General features: G+C 49.8%; 1 protein-coding gene across 1 annotated transcript in view; it reads left to right on the forward strand.

Annotated features, from left to right (window-relative positions):
• The first annotated feature begins 7,060 nt into the window (after nt 1–7,060).
• LOC144505445 (protein NDNF-like) overlaps nt 7,061–21,206 on the forward strand; it is a 43,104-nt gene continuing 28,958 nt past the window's right edge. Inside the window, exon 1 of the mRNA XM_078231548.1 lies at nt 7,061–7,160. The gene's annotated coding sequence lies outside the window, so the exon portion shown is untranslated. The remainder of the gene's footprint in view (nt 7,161–21,206) is intronic.

Genomic DNA, 21,206 nt, shown 5'->3' on the forward strand with positions numbered 1-21,206 from the left:
ATTGTACTCCAGCACAATCTGAAACCTCATGGCCCGGTATCCCCCACTCAACCATTACCATCAAGCCAGGGGATCAACCCTGGTTCAATGGAGAGTGCAGGAGGGCATGCCAGGAGCAGCACCAGGCACACCTAAAAATGAGGTGCCAACCTGGTGAAGCTACCAAACAGGGCTACTTGCATGTCAAACGGCAAAAACAGCAAGTGATAGACAGAGTTAAGCGATCCCACAGCCAGATCCTTAGACAGCACCTTCCAAACCCACAACTACGTCCATCTAGAAGGACAAGGGCAGCAGATAAATGGGAACACCACCACCTGCAAGTTCCCCTCCGAGCCATTCACTATCCTGACTTGGAAATATATCGCCGTTCCTTCGCAGTCGCTGGGTCAAAATCCTAGAATTCCCTCCCTAACGGCATTGTGGGTCAGCCCACAGAACGTGGACTGCAGTGATTCAAGAAGGCAGCTCACCGCCACCTTCTCAAGGGCAACTAGGGATGGACAATAAACGCTGGCCGAGCCAGCGACACCCATGTCCCACAAATGAATTTTTAAAAATCCCCCTTACCATCCCCCCCACCCTTCCCCCCCACCCAGCCGAAATAACTCCCATGAGGCCGGTGTCCCTTCACCAAATCCGGATTTATTTACAATAGTTACGAATACTTCCCAGTACAGAGTGTGCACCATGAGTGCCGGTAACCCCGACACTCCACATTATCTACCTCTGCAGGACACCCAGAATGGTCAGCATTGACAGCCTCAATCAGGGATCTCATACTCTAAGAGGGCCACCTCATGGAACTCATTAAAATCATTACACCCTCCCCTCCCCCTCCCTCTTTACCATCACCCTCCCCTGACTCTCTTTGTCACCCTCTCCCCTCTCACTACCCCTTCCCCAGACCGTCCCCACCCCTCCTTTACCCTAACTCCCAACTCCCATTCCACTTCTCCCTTTCAGTAGCCCTCCCCTTCTTACCATCACTCATTCCCTTTGCCCTACCCCTTCCTTTAGGATCACCCACTCCCCTCCCCTTCCCCTCCATTCCCCCTCCCTCACCTCCCGTCCACTCTTCTCTCCCACTCCACTTCCTCTCTCCTTCCCCCTTCCCCCATGCAGGACACACCCTCCTGACAGTTTCCTAAATTCTAGAACATGGCTCTTTAGGACTCATTTTATATCTTGGGCCTTGCTGTGAATTAGACTGTGTGAGGGGGTGGTGTTCAGGTTTGGAAACGGGGATATGTGAGAACACTGTCCCTCAGAATTCCATTGTTAAAATGTAAATATTTGTCCATCTCAGAATATCAATGTTAAAGATAGATAATGGAATTCTGATAGCAGCAAAGCAAATATCAAAACAGAACCTGTTCGCAGAGGGGTGGGTATTAGAGGGTGGGTATTATAACTAGCAGAGGGGTGGGTATTATCGCTGACAGAGAGGTGGGTATTATAGCTGGCAGAGGGGTGGGTATTATCGCTGGCAGAGAGGTGGGTATTATAGCTGGCAGAGGGGTGGGTATTATCGCTGACAGAGAGGTGGGTATTATAGCTGGCAGAGGGGTGGGTATTATCGCTGGCAGAGGGGTGGGTATTATCGCTGACAGAGAGGTGGGTATTATAGCTGGCAGAGGGGTGGGTATTATCGCTGGCAGAGGGGTGGGTATTATAGCTGACAGAGAGGTGGGTATTATAGCTGGCAGAGGGGTGGGTATTATCGCTGGCAGAGGGGTGGGTATTATAGCTGACAGTGGGGTGGGGATTATAGCTGACAGTGGGGTGGGGATTATAGCTGACAGAGTGGTGGATATTATAGCTGACAGTGGGGTGGGGATTATAGCTAGCAGAGGAGTGGGTATTATAGCTGACAGAGGAGTGGGTATTATAGCTGGCAGAGGGGTGGGTATTATCGCTGGCAGAGGAGTGGGTATTATAGCTGGCAGAGGGGTGGGTATTATCGCTGGCAGAGGGGTGGGTATTATCGCTGGCAGAGGAGTGGGTATTATCGCTGGCAGAGGGGTGGGTATTATAGCTGGCAGAGGGGTGGGTATTATAGCTGACAGAGGGGTGGGTATTATAGCTGGCAGAGGGGTGGGTATTATAGCTGACAGTGGGGTGGGTATTATAGCTGGCAGAGGGGTGGGTATTATAGCTGACAGAGGGGTGGGTATTATAGCTGACAGAGGGGTGGGTATTATCGCTGACAGAGGGGTGGGTATTATCGCTGACAGAGGGGTGGGTATTATCGCTGGCAGAGGGGTGGGTATTATCGCTGACAGAGGGGTGGGTATTATCGCTGGCAGAGGGGTGGGTATTATAGCTGACAGAGGGGTGGGTATTATAGCTGACAGAGGGGTGGGTATTATCGCTGACAGAGGGGTGGGTATTATCGCTGGCAGAGGGGTGGGTATTATAGCTGACAGAGGGGTGGGTATTATCGCTGACAGAGGGGTGGGTATTATCGCTGGCAGAGGGGTGGGTATTATAGCTGACAGAGGGGTGGGTATTATAGCTGACAGAGGGGTGGGTATTATCGCTGACAGAGGGGTGGGTATTATCGCTGGCAGAGGGGTGTTGTCATACCTGACTGGGGACAGTTGGCACCTTGTTAATTTTCTAACTCTGAGGCTGTCATGCAGCCTGAATATTTCTGTGTTTATTACTGTTCTGGGTATTTACTCAGTGAGGCCTTTAAACAGCTCCACTTTATTTATCTTTGCAGCTTCCTGGAAGGCCCAGGTTGCTGGGCAATGATCGCAGGGTGATGATCCTGTGTGTTAGCTCCAACTCAGAGCTGAGGGAAATTCGGTGCTTTGACAAGACTGCGCGCTCACTAACTCGGCACCTATGTGAGATATTAAAGAGGGTGCCCTGTACATTAAACCCATCCCCAAAGCAGGAAGGGTCGAGAGCTTCAGGTTTTTAGGTGTCCAGATCACCAACAACCTGTCCTGGTCCCCCCATGCCGACACTATAGTTAAGAAAACCCACCAATGCCCCGACCTTCTCAGAAGACTAAGGAAATTTGACATGTCAGCTACGACTCTCACCAACTTTTACAGATGCACCATAGAAAGCATTCTTTCTGGTTGTATCACAGCTTGGTCTGGCTCCTGCTCTGCCCAAGACCGCAAGGAACTACAAAAGGTCGTGACTGTAGCCCAATCCATCACGCAAACCAGCCTCCCATCCATTGACTCTGTCTACTCTTCCCGCTGTCTCGGCAAAGCAGCCAGCATAATTAAGGACCCCACGCACACTGGACATTCTCTCTTCCACCTTCTTCCGCCGGGAAAAAGATACAAAAGTCTGAGGTCATGTACTAACCAACTCAAGAACAGCTTTTTCCCTGTTGCTGTCAGGCTTTTGAATGGACCTACCTTGCATTAAGTTGATCTTTCTCTACACACTAGCTATGACTGTAACACTACATTCTGCACTCTCTTGTTTCCTTCTCTATGAACGGTATGCTTCGTCTGTATAGCGCGCAAGAAACAATACTTTTCACTGTATGTTAATACATGTGACAGTAATAAATCAAATCAAATTTTATTTATTATCTTACATTAACACTGCAATTAAGTTACTGTGAAAATCCCCTAGTCGCCACGCTCCGGCACCTGTTCGGGTACACTGAGGGAGAATTTAGCATGGCCAATGACCTAACCAGCACGTCTTTCAGAATGTGGGAGGAAACTGGAGCACCCGGAGGAAACCCACACAGGCACAGGGAGAACGTGCAAACTCCACACAGACAGTGACCCAAGTCAGGAATTGAACCCGGGTCCGTGGCACTGTGAGGCAGCAGTGCTACCCACTGTGCCATTGTGCCGCTCCAAAAGCAAAGTGGAGAATGTGGGCATTGATTCCAATGCCGCTCACATGCGAAGCGAGGGCTCGACCATTTGAGCTAATTCCCCATACTTTATATCTATTATATCCTTGTAATAACACTGCCTCGAAGCCGCAGTGTTGGAGAGCATTGAAAAGACAATGTGGTGACTGCTTTGAAGACACAGTATCACCCTAGTGCTCAAACAGCGAGCTGGTGAGCGCACAGATCCTTCAAGGTGAGATCGCAGCACACAGCCTGTAAGTTCGGGTGAATGAGACAGCGTGGTAAGAGGACCAGCACCGTGTTCACTCTGTCGGGAAGGGCAAGTGACCAGGGTGTGGGCCGGATGGATAAGGAGCGAGAGAGAGTCGAAATAAAACCATCATAACGATCGTGCCAGAGAAGGTTACGATTATACCCAGTGGCTCCGGGAGCTGCTGAGCAATAAGTTGAATAAAAGACAACGATGTTATTCTGGGTTGGAATCCAAAATAGGGCGGCATGGTGGCACAGTGGTTGGCACTGCTGCCTCACAGTGCCAGGACCCGGGTTCGATTCCTGACTTGGGTCACTGAGAGTGCGGAGTTTGCACGTTACCCCCTTTGTATCGTCCACCCCTCGCCCGCTACAATTCCTGTGGAATGGGAAAATTTGCCCCTTAGTGTCCAAAGCTATGCGGGTTAGGTTGACCGGCCGTGTTAAATTGCCCCTTCGTGTCAGGATAAATAGATGTTGTTGCAGGGCTAAGGCCTGGGCAGGATTGTTGTCAGTGCAGGGTGGATAGGCCGAATGGCTTCCTTCTGCACTGTAGAGTTTCTATGACTCTATGCAAATGTGTTGGATGTTGCTAAACAGTTTCTACAGGTGGGAGATAGAACCCTGGCTGGTTTACAGAAATGATGTGGAGATGCTGGCGTTGGACTGGGGTAAACACAGTAAGAAGTCTCACAACACCAGGTTAAAGTCCAACAGGTTTATTTGGGAGCAAAAGCCACTAGCTTTCGGAGTGCTGCTCCTTCATCAGGTGAGTGGGAGTTCTGTTCACAAACAGGGCATATAAAGACACAAACTCAATTTACAAAATAATGGTTGGAATGCGAGTCTTTACAGGTAATCAAGTCTTAAAGGTACAGACAATGTGAGTGAAGAGAGCATTAAGCACAGGTTAAAGAGATGTGTATTGTCTCCAGACAGGACAGTTAGTGAGATTTTGCAAGCCCAGGCAAGTCTTAGGGGTTACAGATAGTGTGACATGAACCCAAGATCCCAGTTGAGGCCGTCCTCATGTGTGCGGAACTTGGCTATCAGTTCCTGCTCAGTGACTCTGCGTTGTCATGTGTCGTGAAGGCCGTCTTGGAGGACGCTTACCCAAAGATCAGGGGCCGAATGCCCGTGACCACTGAAGTGTTCCCCAACAGGAAGAGAACACTCTTGCCTGGTGATTGTCGAACGGTGTTCATTCATCTGTTGTCGTAGCATCTGCATGGTCTCCCCAATGTACCATGCCTCGGGACATCTTTTCCTGCAGCGTATCAGGTAGACAATGTTGGCCGAGTTGCAAGAGTATGTACTGTGTACCTGGTGGATGGTGTTCTCACGTGAGATGATGGCATCTGTGTCGATGATCCGGCACATCTTGCAGAGGTTGCTGTGGCAGGGTTGTGTGGTGTTGTGGTCACTGTTCTCCTGAAGGCTGGGTAGTTTGCTGCGGACAATGGTCTGTTTGAGGTTGTGCGGTTGTTTGAAGGCAAGAAGTGGGGGTGTGGGGATGGCCTTGGTGAGATGTTTGTCTTCATCAATGACATGTTGAAGGCTCCAGAGAAGATGTCGTAACTTCTCCGCTCCGGGGAAGTACTGGATGATGAAGGGTACTCTGTCCGCCGTGTCCTGTGTTTGTCTTCTCCAAGGCTTGATCTCATTTGCATCTTAGCCAAAAGGCCGAGATGCTGCTTTAAATAATTGCTTCAAATGAAGCCTCAGTGTAACCTCATGACTTCAAACAAGTGCAGGATGTCAATACTACACTTGATCTTAGCCAAAAGGCCTTCTCTGGTCAGTCTACGGATGGTCAAGGTCACCTCCCTCGTCGAGTCTTTGTTGCTGGTGTGTCTGAGATGCGTACCTTTATCCCCCTCCCTCCCCACCTTTCCAGAAACTTCTCTGGCTTCTGGCCGGTGAGGTCCCGGGAGGGGGTCCCAATACCCAGTGGGTTTCTTGATGTCTGCCTGACAGGACACTGGGACCCTCGGACCCTCCCCCAGGTGTCCATCTCCATGCTGTCGCTTACATATAACCTGTTGTCAGATAAGGTAACTGCAGGAACTTTAGGTGACAGAAAGTCTGGCCTGATCTGGGCTTCTAACAATAGGCCGATGCATTTCAATGGAATGCAATGACCTCCTGCTGGGTCTCAGTAGGCGAGATCTTTGATGGGTGATTGATGGAACAGGCCCAGACATGTTCCTGTGTCTTTGTATATTTGGCCATAGTCAAGTCTGGCCTGCCCAAGGTTTGACTGTGTTTGATTTTAATATGCCCAATTCTTTAATTTAGGATATCCAATTTAATTGGCCTTAAAACTAGTCTCTGATTATATTATCACGATTTTTAACTTTTATGCAAGCTCTTCCAATGTTTGAGGAAAGGGATGTGGAGACATTCTTTATTTCATTTGAAAAGATTCCTAAGCAAATTAAATTATCAAAAGAAATCTGGACATTACTCTTACAGAGTAGGTTGGTAAGTCCCCTAGTCTCTCTCTCTCCCTCTTTCTCTCTCCTCCCCATTCTCTCTCTCTCTCTGTCTCCCACTCTCTCAATCTCTCTGTTCCCCAGTCTCTCTCTCTCTCTGTCCCACATTCTCTCTCTTACTCCCTCTGGTCCCCAGTCTCTTTCTCTCTGTCCCCCACTCTCTCTCTCTCAATCTCTCTGTTCCCCAATCTCACTCTGTCCCACATTCTCTCTCTCACTCCCTCAGTTCCTCAGTCTCTCTCTCTTTGTTTCACATTTATTCTCTCTCTTTTTGCCCCATTCTCTCACTCACTCTCTTTGTTCCCCAGTCTCTCTCTCTCCCTCTCTCTCTCAGAAATGTGGCAGCAATATACACACAGGAAGCTCCCACAATGAGGGAATGAACAGAGAATCTGTTTATTGATGTTAGCTGTGGAATAAACATTGGGCAGGAACCAAGAGGGAATTCCTCTGGATTTCTTCAAAGTCGTGGCCATCGAATCTTTGAGTTCCTCTTGAGAAGGAAGGCGGTGCCTTGGGTTAAGGTCTCCTTTATCAGGCAGCACCTCTGACAGTGTGACACTCTCTCAGTGAGTAGCAGTGTTTATTTACCAATGTCCAACAAGGACTTTCCAACCTCTCTATTAACATCATGGGACTCTTGTCATACGGAGGTCACTCTGAATAGCTGGCTGGTTGGTGTTGACATTCCTTCCTAGGACACTAGGTCTCCGCATGAACAGGTTACTAACAGAAACAGGCACAATTTATCTTGTTGGATTAATGGTCTGTACACAAACTTACACAGTCACGTTCGTTCTGCATGCTATCCAGATTTCAACATCTGTCTGTGTTCTCTGTAAGTATTTCTCTGTTAGGAGCCACTGTGTTTCCTGAAACCAAAAGAGAAAACACTGGAAAATCTCAGCAGGTCTGGCAGCATCTGTAAGGAGAGAAAAGAGCTGATGTTTCAGGTCCAGATGACCCTTTGTCAAAGCTAAAAGGCATAGAAAGTGGGAGATATTTATACTGCAGGGTGAGGGAATGAAAGATGAGTAATAGCCACAGAAACCAGGGGAAAGAGCTGTGTTTCCTGATCTGTTTTCATGGCCGAGACTTGGGTCTACACAGGGTCCAATTCCAAAAACTGTAAATGCCACAGAGTTTGAAAGTGTGACAATGAAGTGCACCACTCAAAATATATGAACCGCTGTAGAGGATACAAATAACATCCCAGAAATAAGTGTCAATCAGGAGATGAAGGAGAGGGAGGAATTTAAAAGAATTACAATCACCAGGGAAAAGGTACAGAGAAAATTATTTGAACTAAAAGCTGACAAGTCCCCAGGTCCAGATAGACTTCATCCCAGAATCTGAAATGAAGTGGCTGCTGAGATTGTGGATCTATCGGTTTTAATTTTCTAAAACTCCCTAGATTTTGGAAACGTCCCGTCAGATTGGAAAACGTAACTCCTCTATTAGATTCATAGAATCATACAGTGCAGAAAGAGGCCACTCAGCTCATCGAGTCCACACCGACTACAATCCCACCCAGGCCCTATCCCACAACCCAATGCATTTACCCTAGCTAGTCCCCCTGACACTAAGGGTCAATTTAGCATGGCCAATCATGAATATAGCTGAGGAGGACACTGGGTTGCAAGGGAGTAGAATAGACAGTATTACAGTTGATAAGGAGGATGTGCAGGATATTCTGGAGGGTCTGAAAATAGATAAATCCCCTGGTCCGGATGGGATTTATCCAAGGATTCTCTGGGAGGCAAGAGAAGTGATTGCAGAGCCTCTGGCTCTGATCTTCAGGTCGTCGTTGGCCTCTGGTATAGTACCAGAAGATTGGAGGTTAGCGAATGTTGTCCCATTGTTTAAGAAGGGGAACAGAGACTTCCCCGGGAATTATAGACCGGTGAGTCTCACTGTCGGCAAGATGTTGGAAAAAATTATAAGGGATAGGATTTATAGTTATTTGGAGAGTAATGAATTGATAGGTGATAGTCAGCATGGTTTTGTGGCAGGTAGGTCGTGCCTTACTAACCTTATTGAGTTTTTTGAGAAAGTGACCAAGGAGGTGGATGGGGGCAAGGCAGTGGACGTGGTATATATGGATTTTAGTAAGGCGTTTGATAAGGTTCACCATGGTAGGCTTCTGCAGAAAATGCAGATGTATGGGATTGGGGGTGATCTAGGAAATTGGATCAGGAATTGGCTAGCGGATAGGAAACAGAGGGTGGTGGTTGATAGTAAATATTCATCATGGAGTGCGGTTACAAGTGGTGTACCTCAGGGATCTGTTTTGGGGCCACTGCTGTTTGTAATATTTATTAATGATCTGGATGAGGGTATAGTTGGGTGGATTAGCAAATTTGCTGATGACACCAAAGTCGGTGGTGTGGTAGACAGTGAGGAAGGGTGTCGTAGTTTGCAGGAAGACTTAGACAGGTTGCAAAGTTGGGCCGAGAGGTGGCGGATGGAGTTTAATGCGGAGAAGTGTGAGGTAATTCACTTTGGTAGGAATAACAGATGTGTTGAGTATAGGGCTAACGGGAGGACTTTGAATAGTGTGGAGGAGCAGAGGGATCTAGGTGTATGTGTGCATAGATCCCTGAAAGTTGGGAATCAAGTGGATAAGGTTGTTAAGAAGGCATATGGTGTCTTGGCGTTTATTGGTAGGGGGATTGAATTTAGGAGTCGTAGCGTTATGTTGCAACTGTACACAACTCTGGTGCGGCCGCACTTGGAGTACTGTGTGCAGTTCTGGTCCCCACATTACAGGAAGGATGTGGAGGCTTTGGAGAGGGTGCAGAGGAGGTTTACCAGGATGTTGCCTGGTATGGAGGGGAGATCCTATGAGGAGAGGCTGAGGGATTTGGGATTGTTTTCGCTGGAAAGGCGGCGGCTAAGAGGGGATCTTATTGAAACATATAAGATGATTAGAGGTTTAGATAGGGTGGATAGTGATAGCCTTTTTCCTCTGATGGAGAAATCCAGCACGAGGGGGCATGGCTTTAAATTGAGGGGGGATAGTTATAGAACCGATGTCAGGGGTAGGTTCTTTACCCAGAGGGTGGTGAGGGATTGGAATGCCCTGCCAGCATCAGTAGTAAATGCGCCTAGTTTGGGGGCGTTTAAGACCATAAGACCATAAGACATAGGAGCGGAAGTAAGGCCATTCGGCCCATCGAGTCCACTCCACCATTCAATCATGGTTGATTTCAACTCCATTTACCCGCTCTCTCCCCATAGCCCTTAATTCCTCGAGAAATCAAGAATTTATCAATTTCTGTCTTGAAGACGCTCAACGTCTCGGCCTCCACAGCCCTCTGTGGCAATGAATTCCACAGACCCACCACTCTCTGGCTGAAGAAATTTCTCCTCATCTCTGTTCTAAAGTGACTCCCTTTTATTCTAAGGCTGTGCCCCCGCGTCCTAGTCTCCCCTGTTAATGGAAACAACTTCCCTACGTCCATCCTATCTAAGCCGTTCATTATCTTGTAAGTTTCTATCAGATCTCCCCTCAACCTCCTAAACTCCAATGAATATAATCCCACGATCCTCAGACGTTCATCGTATGTCAGGCCTACCATTCCTGGGATCATCCGTGTGAATCTCCGCTGGACCCGCTCCAGTGCCAGTATGTCCTTCCTGAGGTGTGGGGCCCAAAATTGCTCACAGTACTCCAAATGGGGCCTAACCAGTGCTTTATAAAGCCTCAGAAGTACATCCCTGCTTTTGTATTCCAAGCCTCTTGAGATAAATGACAACATTACATTTGCTTTCTTAATTACGGACTCAACCTGCAAGTTTACCTTTAGAGAATCCTGGACTAGGACTCCCAAGTCCCTTTGCACTTTAGCATTATGAATTTTGTCACCGTTTAGAAAATAGTCCATGCCTCTATTCTGTAGATAGGTTCATGGACGAAAAGAAATTGGTTTAGGTTGGAGGGTCACAGTTTTTTTTTTAACTGGTCGGTGCAACATCGTGGGCCGAAGGGCCTGTTCTGCGCTGTAATGTTCTATGTTCTATGTTCTAATCCACCTAACCCACACATCTTTGGTCTGTGGGAGGAAACCGGAGCACCCGGAGGAAACCCACGCAGACACGGGGAGAACGTGCAAACTCCACACAGACAGTGACCCAAGCCAGGAACCAAACCTGGGTCTCTGGCGCTGTGAGGCAGCAGTGCTAACCACTGTGCCACCGTGATGCTCCTATTCAGGAAAGGAGAGAGACAGAAAACAGGAAGCTTCTGGCCAGTTAACTCAACATCTGTTGTAGGGAAACCACTGGAATCTTTTTTTTAAGGATGTTGTAGCGGGGCACTTAGAAAATCTGAATTCAGTAAGACAGAGTCATCATGGTTTTGTGAAAGAGAAATTGTGCTTGACTAGCTTATTGGAATTCTTTGTGGAAGTAACAAGGAATGTGGATGAAGGGGAACCTGTGAATGTGCTGCACTTAGATTTCCAGAAGATATTTGATAAAGTGCCATGTCAAATGTAACTTCAAAAATAAGATCTCATGCTGTAGGGAGTGACACATTAGCATGGGTGGAGGATTGGTTAGCTAACAGGAAACAAAGAGTAGGCATAAATGGGTAATTTTTGAGTTGGCAAGATGTACTGAATGGAGTGCCACAGGGCCCTTTGCTGGGTCCCAAACAATTCACAATTTAGATCAATGTCAATGATGTGGACGAAGGGACTGAATGTACAGTCGCTAAATTTGCTGATGACACAAAGATAGGTTGGAAAGTAAGTTGTGAGGAGGACATAAGGAGTCTGCAAAGTATCTCAGTTAGGTGAGTGGGCAGATGATGGAGTATAATGTGGAGAAACTTGTCACCTTGGCAGGAAGAATAAAAAAAACAGCAAATTATTTAAATGGAGGGAGATTGCAGAGCTCTGAGGTACAGAGGGACCTGGGCGTTCTGGTAGATGAATCAGGAAAGGTTAGTATGCAGGTACAGCAAGTGATTAGGAAGGCGAATGGAAGGTTGTAATTTAGTGTGAGGGGGAATGAAATATAGAAGCAGGAACGTTTTGCTGTGGTTGTACAAATGAAGTAAGAAATCTCACAACACCAGGTTAAAGTCCAACAAGTTTATTTGGTAGCACAAGTCACTAGCTTTCGGAGCGCTGCCCCTTCATCAGGTGAGTGGCTCACCTGATGAAGGGGCCCACTCAACTGATGAAGGGGCAATGCTCCAAAAGCGAGTGGCTTGTGCTACCAAATAAACCTGTTGGACTTTAACCTGGTGTTGTGAGACTTCTTACTGTGTTTACCCCAGTCCAACGCCGGCATCTCCACATCATGTACAAATGAAGCCACATCTGGGGGCACCATGTCCAGTTTTGGTTCCCATTTTGAAGAAAGAATGTAACAATGTGTTAGAAAATGTTCAGAGAAGGTTCTCTCACTGATTGCTGAGATGAGGGGGTTATCCAATGAGGAAGGGTTGGACAGGCTGGGTCCAGAAGGAGTTTAGCAGACTGAGAGGTGATCTTATTGAAACATGAGGGGACTTGTCAGGGTGGATGCTGAGAGAACACGAGAGGATTGAACTACAGGGGGCATAGATTTCAAATAAGGGTGTCTCCTATTTGAGGTGGAGATGAGGAGAAATCCCCTCTCTTGGTGGGTCACGAATCTTTGGAATTCTCTCCCGCAGAGAGTGGTGGAGATGGGGGACAACGTATATTTTGAAGGCAGAGGTAGATAGATTTCTGACTAATGAAAGGATATCGGGGTAGGCGCAGTGTGGACTTCAGACCACAAACAGATCAGCCATCATCTTATTGAATGGTGAAGCAGGCTTGAGGGGCTGAATGGCTGATTCCGGCTCCTGATTGGTCTGTTCATATGTATGCTTGTCAAACATTGGTTCAGCCTCTCCTGGTGTATTGAGTCCATCCATTAGGAAGGGCGTGAAAGGTTTGGAGAGGGTGTCAGGGTCTGGACAGTGTGAACAGGGTGATGCACCTCAATGAGCACCCGGAAACAAGGCTTTAGTACTGAAGGCTTTAATACATTAACAATGAAACTACTAACACAAATTCACCCGTTCAGACTGAAGGGGTCCTGCCGGAGCAGGGGGTCTTATACCCTGCCACCGGAGGCGGGACCCCACTGGAGTGTGCCATGATAACACTTAGGACAGGTAAACACCCTATCCCAACAACATAGTACAACCCCCATAACAACAACACCCTAGCCCAACAGTAACACAATAACAACCCCAGTGGTGAACCAACGATGGTTCACCACATTCACCCCTCCTTTAGGAACCAAAGGTGGCGGGGTGGATGAAAACAGACAATGACAAAAAAAAATAACAGGATTCACAAGTCCAGACGGTCTGGAGGACCACACCGACGCTGCGATCTTCTCAACACCGGTTGCGAAACCGGAGCAGGTGCTTGCGGTGGCTCTCTCAAAGCAACATCTGGCTGTCCCCTCAAAGACTCCCGGGCCGGCCGGCCCTGATGAGGCGATGGTGCAGGGGATCCTGGAACGTTTGGTGGTGGTGGTGGTGGTGATGATGGTGGCGCCGATCTCCGAGTCTCAGGCAAGCTGTACATGGGAGTAAAAGTGTTATGCACTGGTCCCGGTGCTGACCGCGCCACGTCTAGGGAAGTAATGAGGAGTAGTGGATCTGTGACTGGGGGAATAGGAGCGACAGGAGTTGCTACGTCCCCTGCGGGCGCCAGGTCTCTAATGGAGACAGTGTCCTCTCGCCCGTCAGGATATGCCACATAGGCATACTGAGGGTTGGCGTGGAGGAGTTGGACCGGTTCGACCAAGGGGTCGGACTTGCGAGCCCTCACATGGCGCCGCAGAAGGACGGGTCCTGGGTACGTCAACCAGGCTGGCAATGAGGTCCCCGAGGACGACTTCCGAGGGAATGAGAACATCCTCTCGTGGGGAGTAGCATTGGTTGCCGTACACAGGAGGGAGCGGATAGAATGGAGCGCATTTGGAAGGACCTCCTGCCACCGGGAGACTGGAAGGCCCTTGGATTTCAGTGCCAGTAGGACAGCCTTCCAGACTGTAGCATTCTCCCTTTCCACCTGTCCGTTACCCCTAGGGTTGTAGCTCGTGGTTCTACTAGAGGCAATCCCGAATGAGAGCAGGAATTGCCTCAAGTCGTTGCTCATGAACGACGAGCCCCTGTCGCTATGAATATAGCAGGGGTACCCGAACAGGGTAAAAAGCTCACTGAATGCCTTGATGACGGTGGCAGTCGACGTGTCCGCACAGGGGAAAACAAACGGAAACCGGGAAAATTCGTCTATTATGTTAAGAAAATAGACATTCCGATCCGTTGAGGGAAGGGGGCCCTTAAAATCTACACTCAGCCTCTCAAAAGGGCGAGTGGCCTTGACCAAATGTGCCCGGTCTGGTCGATAAAAGTGTGGTTTGCATTCTGCGCAAATCCGACAACTTCTAGTAACTGACCTGACCTCCTCCACCGAGTAGGGTAGGTTGCGGGCTTTTATGAAGTGGTAGAGTCTGGTGACTCCAGGATGACACAGATCATTGTGGAGAGCCTTCAAGCGGTCCTCCTGCATGATGGCGCATGTTCCGCGCGAGAGGGCATCCGAGGGCTCATTGAGCTTCCCTGGACGATACATAATATCGTAATTATAGGTGGAGAGCTCAATTCTCCACCGCAAGATCTTATCGTTCTTGATCTTGCCCCTCTGCGTGTTACTAAACATAAACGCCACGGATCGTTGATCCGTGATCAGGGTGAACCGCTTACCTGCCAGGTAATGGCGCCAGTGTCTGACTGCCTCCACAATGGCCTGAGCCTCCTTCTCCACCGCTGAGTGCCGAATTTCGGGGCCTTGAAGGGTGCGGGAAAAAAACGCGACGGGCCTGCCTGCCTGGTTTAGTGTGGCGGCTAGGGCGAAATCAGATGCATCACTCTCCACCTGGAAGGGGATGGATTCATCCACCGCGTGCATCGTGGCTTTCGAAATGTCGCTTTTCAAAACCTTGAAGGCCAATTGGGCCTCCGGCGTAAGTGGGAAGGTCGTGGACTTAATGAGCGGACGAGCTTTGTCCGCATAGTTGGGGACCCACTGTGCATAGTACGAAAAGAACCCGAGGCATCTCCTGAGTGCTTTCGTGCTAGCGGGCAAGGGAAGTTCAGTGAGTGGTCGCATACGGTCAGGATCAGGGCCAATGACCCCGTTTTCCACCACGTATCCGAGGATGGCTAACTTACGCGTACGGAATACGCACTTCTCCCTGTTATAGGTCAGATTCAGGCGAGATGCAGTGCGCAGAAAGTGTTGGAGATTCGTGTCATGGTCCTGCTGGTCATGGCCGCAGATGGTGACGTTATCCAGGTACGGGAAGGTAGCCCGCAACCCGTTCTGGTCCACCATTCGGTCCATAGCACGCTGGAAGACCGAGACCCCATTGGTGACACCAAATGGAACCCTGAGGAATTGGTATAGACGACCATCCGCCTCAAAGGCCGTATATTGTCGGTCCTCTGGGCGGATGGGGAGTTGATGGTAGGCGGACTTAAGGTCTATGGTAGAAAACACTCGGTACTGCGCAATCTGATTGACCATATCAGAAATGCGCGGGAGAGGATACGCATCCAGCTGCGTGTATCTATTAATGGTCTGACTATAGTCGATGACCATCCGAGGTTTGTTCCCGCTTTTGACTACCACGACCTGCGCTCTCCACGGACTAGCACTGGCCTGTATGATCCCTTCCTTGAGGAGCCGCTGAACCTCAGATCTAATAAAGATCCGGTCCTCAGCGCTGTAACGCCTACTTTTAGTAGCGATGGGCTTGCAGCCAGGTACCAGATTTTTAAAAAGGGATGGTATCGTGATCTTCAGGGTGGATAGATTGCACGCGGGGCGTTTTGGGCAATTTGGAGGCTGCGGCTGGTTCCCTACGGCCAGTGAAGGGAGTGGCCCACCGTACTGTAGGATCACACTCTTCATGTGGACCATAAAATTTAGTCCGAGGAGAATTGGCGCGCAAAGGTGAGGTAACACAAGGAGCCTGTATTGCTCGTAGACTGTGCCCTGTACCTCAAGAGTTACCATACATCGTCCTTGGATCGGTACAGACCGGGACTGTGATGCCATGGAAATGGTCTGCTTGGCAGGGAGAACCCGGAGTCCACACCTTTTAGCAGTTTCAGGGTGTATGAAACTTTCGGTGCTCCCACTGTCAAACAGACAATTTACAGTTCTGCCACTAACCTTTACCTCCATCATAGAATGTTCCAGTCTGAAATGCCTGGTCTGATCCAGAGAGATCGACGCCACCGTTGGCCCCTGGGCGTCACTGCATGCTGCCGATGTGGATGCTGAGGACCCCTGCTGGTCGCTCCTAGTCGTCGTGGACCATGATGGCCGCCCCCATGAATCGCACATGGGCGAGGGCGCCAAGCGCAGCGACTCCTGGTGGTCTTCCTCCTCCTCTGTTTGCCACGATGGCGCCGTCCTGAGGTCGCACGTGGTCGGACCTCGTGGGTACTGCAGCGCCGAAGGAGATGGTCTCCGTTCTGGAGGGTTACAAGCTGCACTGCCGTTTTTAGGTTTGGACCTGCAGACTTTGCTGTAGTGGCCTTTTTTACCGCACTGGCTGCAGATTGCCGTTCTTGCCGGACACTGCTGCCGTGGATGCTTAGCCCCACCGCAAAAATAGCATCGCTGGCCCCCTGGAGCTGCCGCCGTCGTCGAATCGATCTGGGAGCGCGGGTTCGCGGGGCGAGGAGGGAGCAGAGCTTGCTCCAACCACGTTGACTGCACGTGGTCCTCGGGGTACAGCGCCAAGCTCTTCGACGCCGCCTCCAACCTCACGGCCATCCCCATTGCCTGGGTCAAGTTGAGTTTCCCCTTTTCTAGTAATTTAAGTCTGATATACGAGGACCCTACCCCTGCTACGAACGCGTCTCGGGCGAGGTCGTGCATGTACTGCTCGGCGGAGACGTCCTTACAGTCACAAGCCCTGGCAAGCTGCAGGAGTTCATTGGCGTAGTCTTCTATGGTCTCGCCCGACTGCCGACGTCGTGTAGCGAGGAGATAACGAGCGTGAATCTCGTTGGGTGGCGTAATGTACCTATTCTTTAGGAGCTCGACGGCACCCTGGTAAGTGGAAGCTGCACGAATGGCTAGGTAAATCGTGTCGCTTACCCTTGCGTGGAGGACCTGGAGTCTATCACTGTCCGTAGTGATAGCTACCGAGGCTGCCAGGTAGTCCTCGAAGCACTTCCACCAATGTTCGAACGTGTTAGCTGCACCGACCGCACGTGGGTCCAGTGTCAGACGATCCGGTTTTAGGATCTGCTCCATATTCTCAGTTAATGTATTAAATTGATGCACCTCAATGAGCACCCGGAAACAAGGCTTTCGTACTGAAGGCTTTAATACATTAACAATGAAACTACTAACACAAATTCACCCGTTCAGACTGAAGGGGTCCTGCCAGAGCAGGGGGTCTTATACCCTGCCACCGGAGGCGGGACCCCACTGGAGTGTGCCATGATAACACTTAGGACAGGTAAACACCCTATCCCAACAACATAGTACAACCCCCATAACAACAACACCCTAGCCCAACAGTAACACAATAACAACCCCAGTGGTGAACCAACGATGGTTCACCACACAGGGAGACACCGTACCCACTGGCAAAGGCATCGAGAAACAGAGAGCACAGATTTAAGGTGATTGGCACTCCCTCAGCATTACCCCTCCATCAATGCAGCACTCCCTCAGTACTGACCCTCTGACAGTGCAGCACTCCCTCAGCACTGACCCTCTGACAGTGCAGCACTCCCTCAGTACTGACCCTCTGACAGTGCAGCACTCCCTCAGCACTGACCCTCTGACAGTGCAGCACTCCCTCAGTACTGACCCTCTGACAGTGCGGCACTCCCTCAGTACTGCCCTCTGACAGTGCAGCACTCCCTCAGTACTGACCCTCTGACAGTGCAGCACTCCCTCAGTACTGACCCTCTGACAGTGCAGCACTCCCTCAGTACTGCCCCTCTGACAGTGCGGCACTCCCTCAGTACTGACCCTCTGACAGTGCAGCACTCCCTCAGTACTGACCCTCTGACAGTGCAGCACTCCCTCAGTACTGACCCTCTGACAGTGCAGCACTCCCTCAGCACTGACCCTCTGACAGTGCAGCACTCCCTCAGTACTGCCCTCTGACAGTGCAGCACTCCCTCAGTACTGACCCTCTGACAGTGCAGCACTCCCTCAGTACTGACCCTCTGACAGTGTAGCACTCCCTCAGTACTGACCCTCTGACAGTGCAGCACTCCTGCAGTACTGACCCTCTGACAGTGCAGCACTCTCTCAGTACTGACCCTCTGACAGTGCGGCACTCCCTCAGCACTGACCCTCTGACAGTGCGGCACTCCCTCAGTACTGACCCTCTGACAGTGCGGCACTCCCTCAGTACTAACCCTCTGACAATGCAGCACTCCCGCAGTACTGACCCTCTGACAGTGCTGCACTCCCTCAGTACTGACCCTCTGACAGTGCAGCACTCCCTCAGTACTGACCCTCTGACAGTGCAGCACTCCCTCAGTACTGACCCTCTGACAGTGCAGCACTCCCTCAGCACTGACCCTCTGACAGTGCAGCACTCCCTCAGTACTGACCCTCTGACAGTGCGGCACTCCCTCAGTACTGCACTTGGGAATGTCTGCTTGGATTTTATTCCCTGCTCTCTTTAGTAGGAGTTGAACGCAGAGCCCCCTGACTCCGGGATGAGGCAGTTTCCCAGGGCCCCGCTGCTGAGGCAGCTCGATGAAGCTTCTGTAAAACTGAGCGGTTTGATCTGTGTGTGGATGAAGGGAGTTTTCTGTGGAACAGAGGGATGTTTATCTCACCTGCACTGCACCGAGCAGCTTGGACACTAGATGGGGCCATCTGCCAACAAACCCTTTTCCCATTCCCAGAACAGGAATTGGATTTTCCACTGTGACCAAAGCCCAGAAGGAAGCGCCTGCCTCTCCACACTCCCCCTCCATCAACCCCTTTTCTCCTTCCTCACATTCCCACTGTCTCATCCTTCTCCTCTCACTGTCTTTCCATCCCTCCTCATTTCTCTGGATCCCTTTTACCATCTTTTCATTTCTAATTTTCACTCTATCTGCTTTTCTTGATATCTCTCTTTTTCAGTCTCTTCTTTTGATGTCTCCCCCTTGCTCTCGCTCTCTCTCTCTCTCTTTCCTCCTCTTTTTCCTTCCCTCTCTCTCCTGCCTGCTCTTTCCCTCTAAGCAGCCTCTCACTTTGTCTAACTCTTTTCTCTCTCTCTATTTTTCTTTCTCTTTCACCCATCCCTCTCCTGTTTTTTCGTCTCTCTATCCAAATCTGTCTCTTTTCGGATAGAACAAAGAAGAAAGAACAAAGAAAATTACAGCACAGGAACAGGCCCTTCGGCCCTCCAAGCCTGCACCGACCATGCTGCCCGACTGAACTAAAACCACCCCCCCTACCCTTCCGGGGACCATATCCCTCTATTCCCATCCCATTCATGTATTTGTCAAGACGCCACTTAAAAGTCATTATTGTATCCGCTTCCACTACCTCCCCCGGCAGCGAGTTCCAGGCACCCACCACCCTCTGTGTAAAAAACCTGCCTCGGACATCTCCTTTAAACCTTCCCCCTCGCATCTTAAACCTATGCCCCCTAGTAAATGTCTCTTCCACCCTGGAAAAAGCTTCAGGCTATCCATTCTGTACATGCCTCTCATAATCTTATAGACATTTTTATAAAGTTTAAACTGACAGACTCACTCATCAAGGGGTGTAGAATTTGTGAGTTTTGTTGATGTCCCAGTAAAAATAATTGGACAGAAACACTGGGGTCTGGAATGGTTAGAACATCATTCGTTTTTCCAAGGGTTGTGAGACTTGCTGGCTAGGTCCTTGAGAAGGGCAATTAAAGATGGGTAATAAGGGCTGGCCTAGCTGCGGGGGGGCGCGGGGAGGGGGGGGAGGGGGGCATTGTGGTCACTGAACTAGTAACCCAGGTACATAAACAGAAAGCACTGGAAAATCTCCGCAGGTCTGACAGCCTCTGTGGAGAGAGAATAGAGCCAACATTTCGAGTCTGGATGACCCCTCGTCGGAGCTATAATCCGGATACGCCCCAGGGTCTGGGGGCCAGTGTTCGAATCCCATCACGGCAGATGATGTAATTTCAATTCAGTAAAAGTCTACTGATGACCATGAAACCATTGTCGATTGTTGGAAAAACGCATCTGGTTCACTAATATCCTTTAGGGAAGGAAATCTGCTGTACTTACCCGGTCTGGCCTACATGTGACTCCAGAGCCACAGCAATGTGGTTGACACATAACTGCCTCCACAAGGGCAATTAAGGATGAGCAATAAATGCTGCCAAGCCGGCGATGCCCACATAGAATCATAGAATCCTACAGTGCAGAAGGAGGCCATTCGGCCTATCGAGTCTGCTCCAACCACAACCCCACCCAGATCTTATTCCCGTAACCCCACATATTTACCCTGCTAATCCCCTAACACTAGGGTCAATTTAGCATGACTAATCAAACTAACACACACATCTTTGGACTGTGGTAGGAAACCAGAGCACCCGGAGGAAACCCATGCAGACATGGGGAGAATGTGCAAACTCCACACAGACAGCGATCCAAGGCCGTTACTGAACCAGGGTCCCTGGCACTGTGAGGCAGCAGTGCTAACCGCTGTGCCACCGTGCTGTCCATACCTTGAGCAAATCAAAAAAAATGTGGTGGTGAGCTGCCTTCTTGAACCACTGCAGTCCATTCTTGGTAGGTACACCCACAGTGCTGTTAGGGTGGGAGTTCCAGGATTTCGACCCAATGGCAGCGAAGGAACAGCGATATATTTTCAAGTCAGGATGGTGAGTGACTTGGAGGGGAACTTGCTGGTGGTGGTGTTCCCATGTATCTGCTGCCCTTGTCCTTCTATATGGAAGTGGTCGTGGATTTGGAAGGTGCTGCCTAAGGAACCTTGGTGAGTTCCTGCAATGCAGCTTGTAGATAGTACACACTGCTGCTACTGAGCATTGGTGGTGGAAGGAGTGAATGTTTGTCAAAAGATCAAGCGGACTGTCTTGTCCTGGATGGTGTCAAGCTCCTTGAGGGTTGTTCTTGAGATATTTTATATCCATCTGGCAGGATTGATATGATTCCAGTTTGACGTCTCGCCTGGAGAATGGTACCTCTGACAGTGCAGCACTCCCCTCTCTCGGTTTCTGTCACCTTCAAAGAACAAAGAACAGTATAGCACAGGAACAGGCCCTTTGGCCCTCCAAGCCAATCATGATGCCCTAACTAAACTAAAACTGTATGCACTTACAGCGTCCGTATCCTTCCATTCCCATCCTATTCATGTATTTGTCTAGTTGCCCCTTAAATGCCGCTATCGTACCTGCTCCCACCACCTCCCCGGGCAGCACGTTCCAGACATTCACCACCCTCTGTGTAAAAAACTTGCCTCACGCATCTCCTCTAAACTTTTCCCCACGCACCTTAAACCTATGTCCCCTAATACTTGACTTTTCTACCCTAGGAAAGAGCATCTGACTATCCACTCTGTCCATGCCACTCG

The sequence above is a fragment of the Mustelus asterias genome, chromosome 16 (assembly GCF_964213995.1).
Source record: "Mustelus asterias chromosome 16, sMusAst1.hap1.1, whole genome shotgun sequence".
In the NCBI taxonomy this organism is placed as follows: domain Eukaryota; kingdom Metazoa; phylum Chordata; class Chondrichthyes; order Carcharhiniformes; family Triakidae; genus Mustelus; species Mustelus asterias.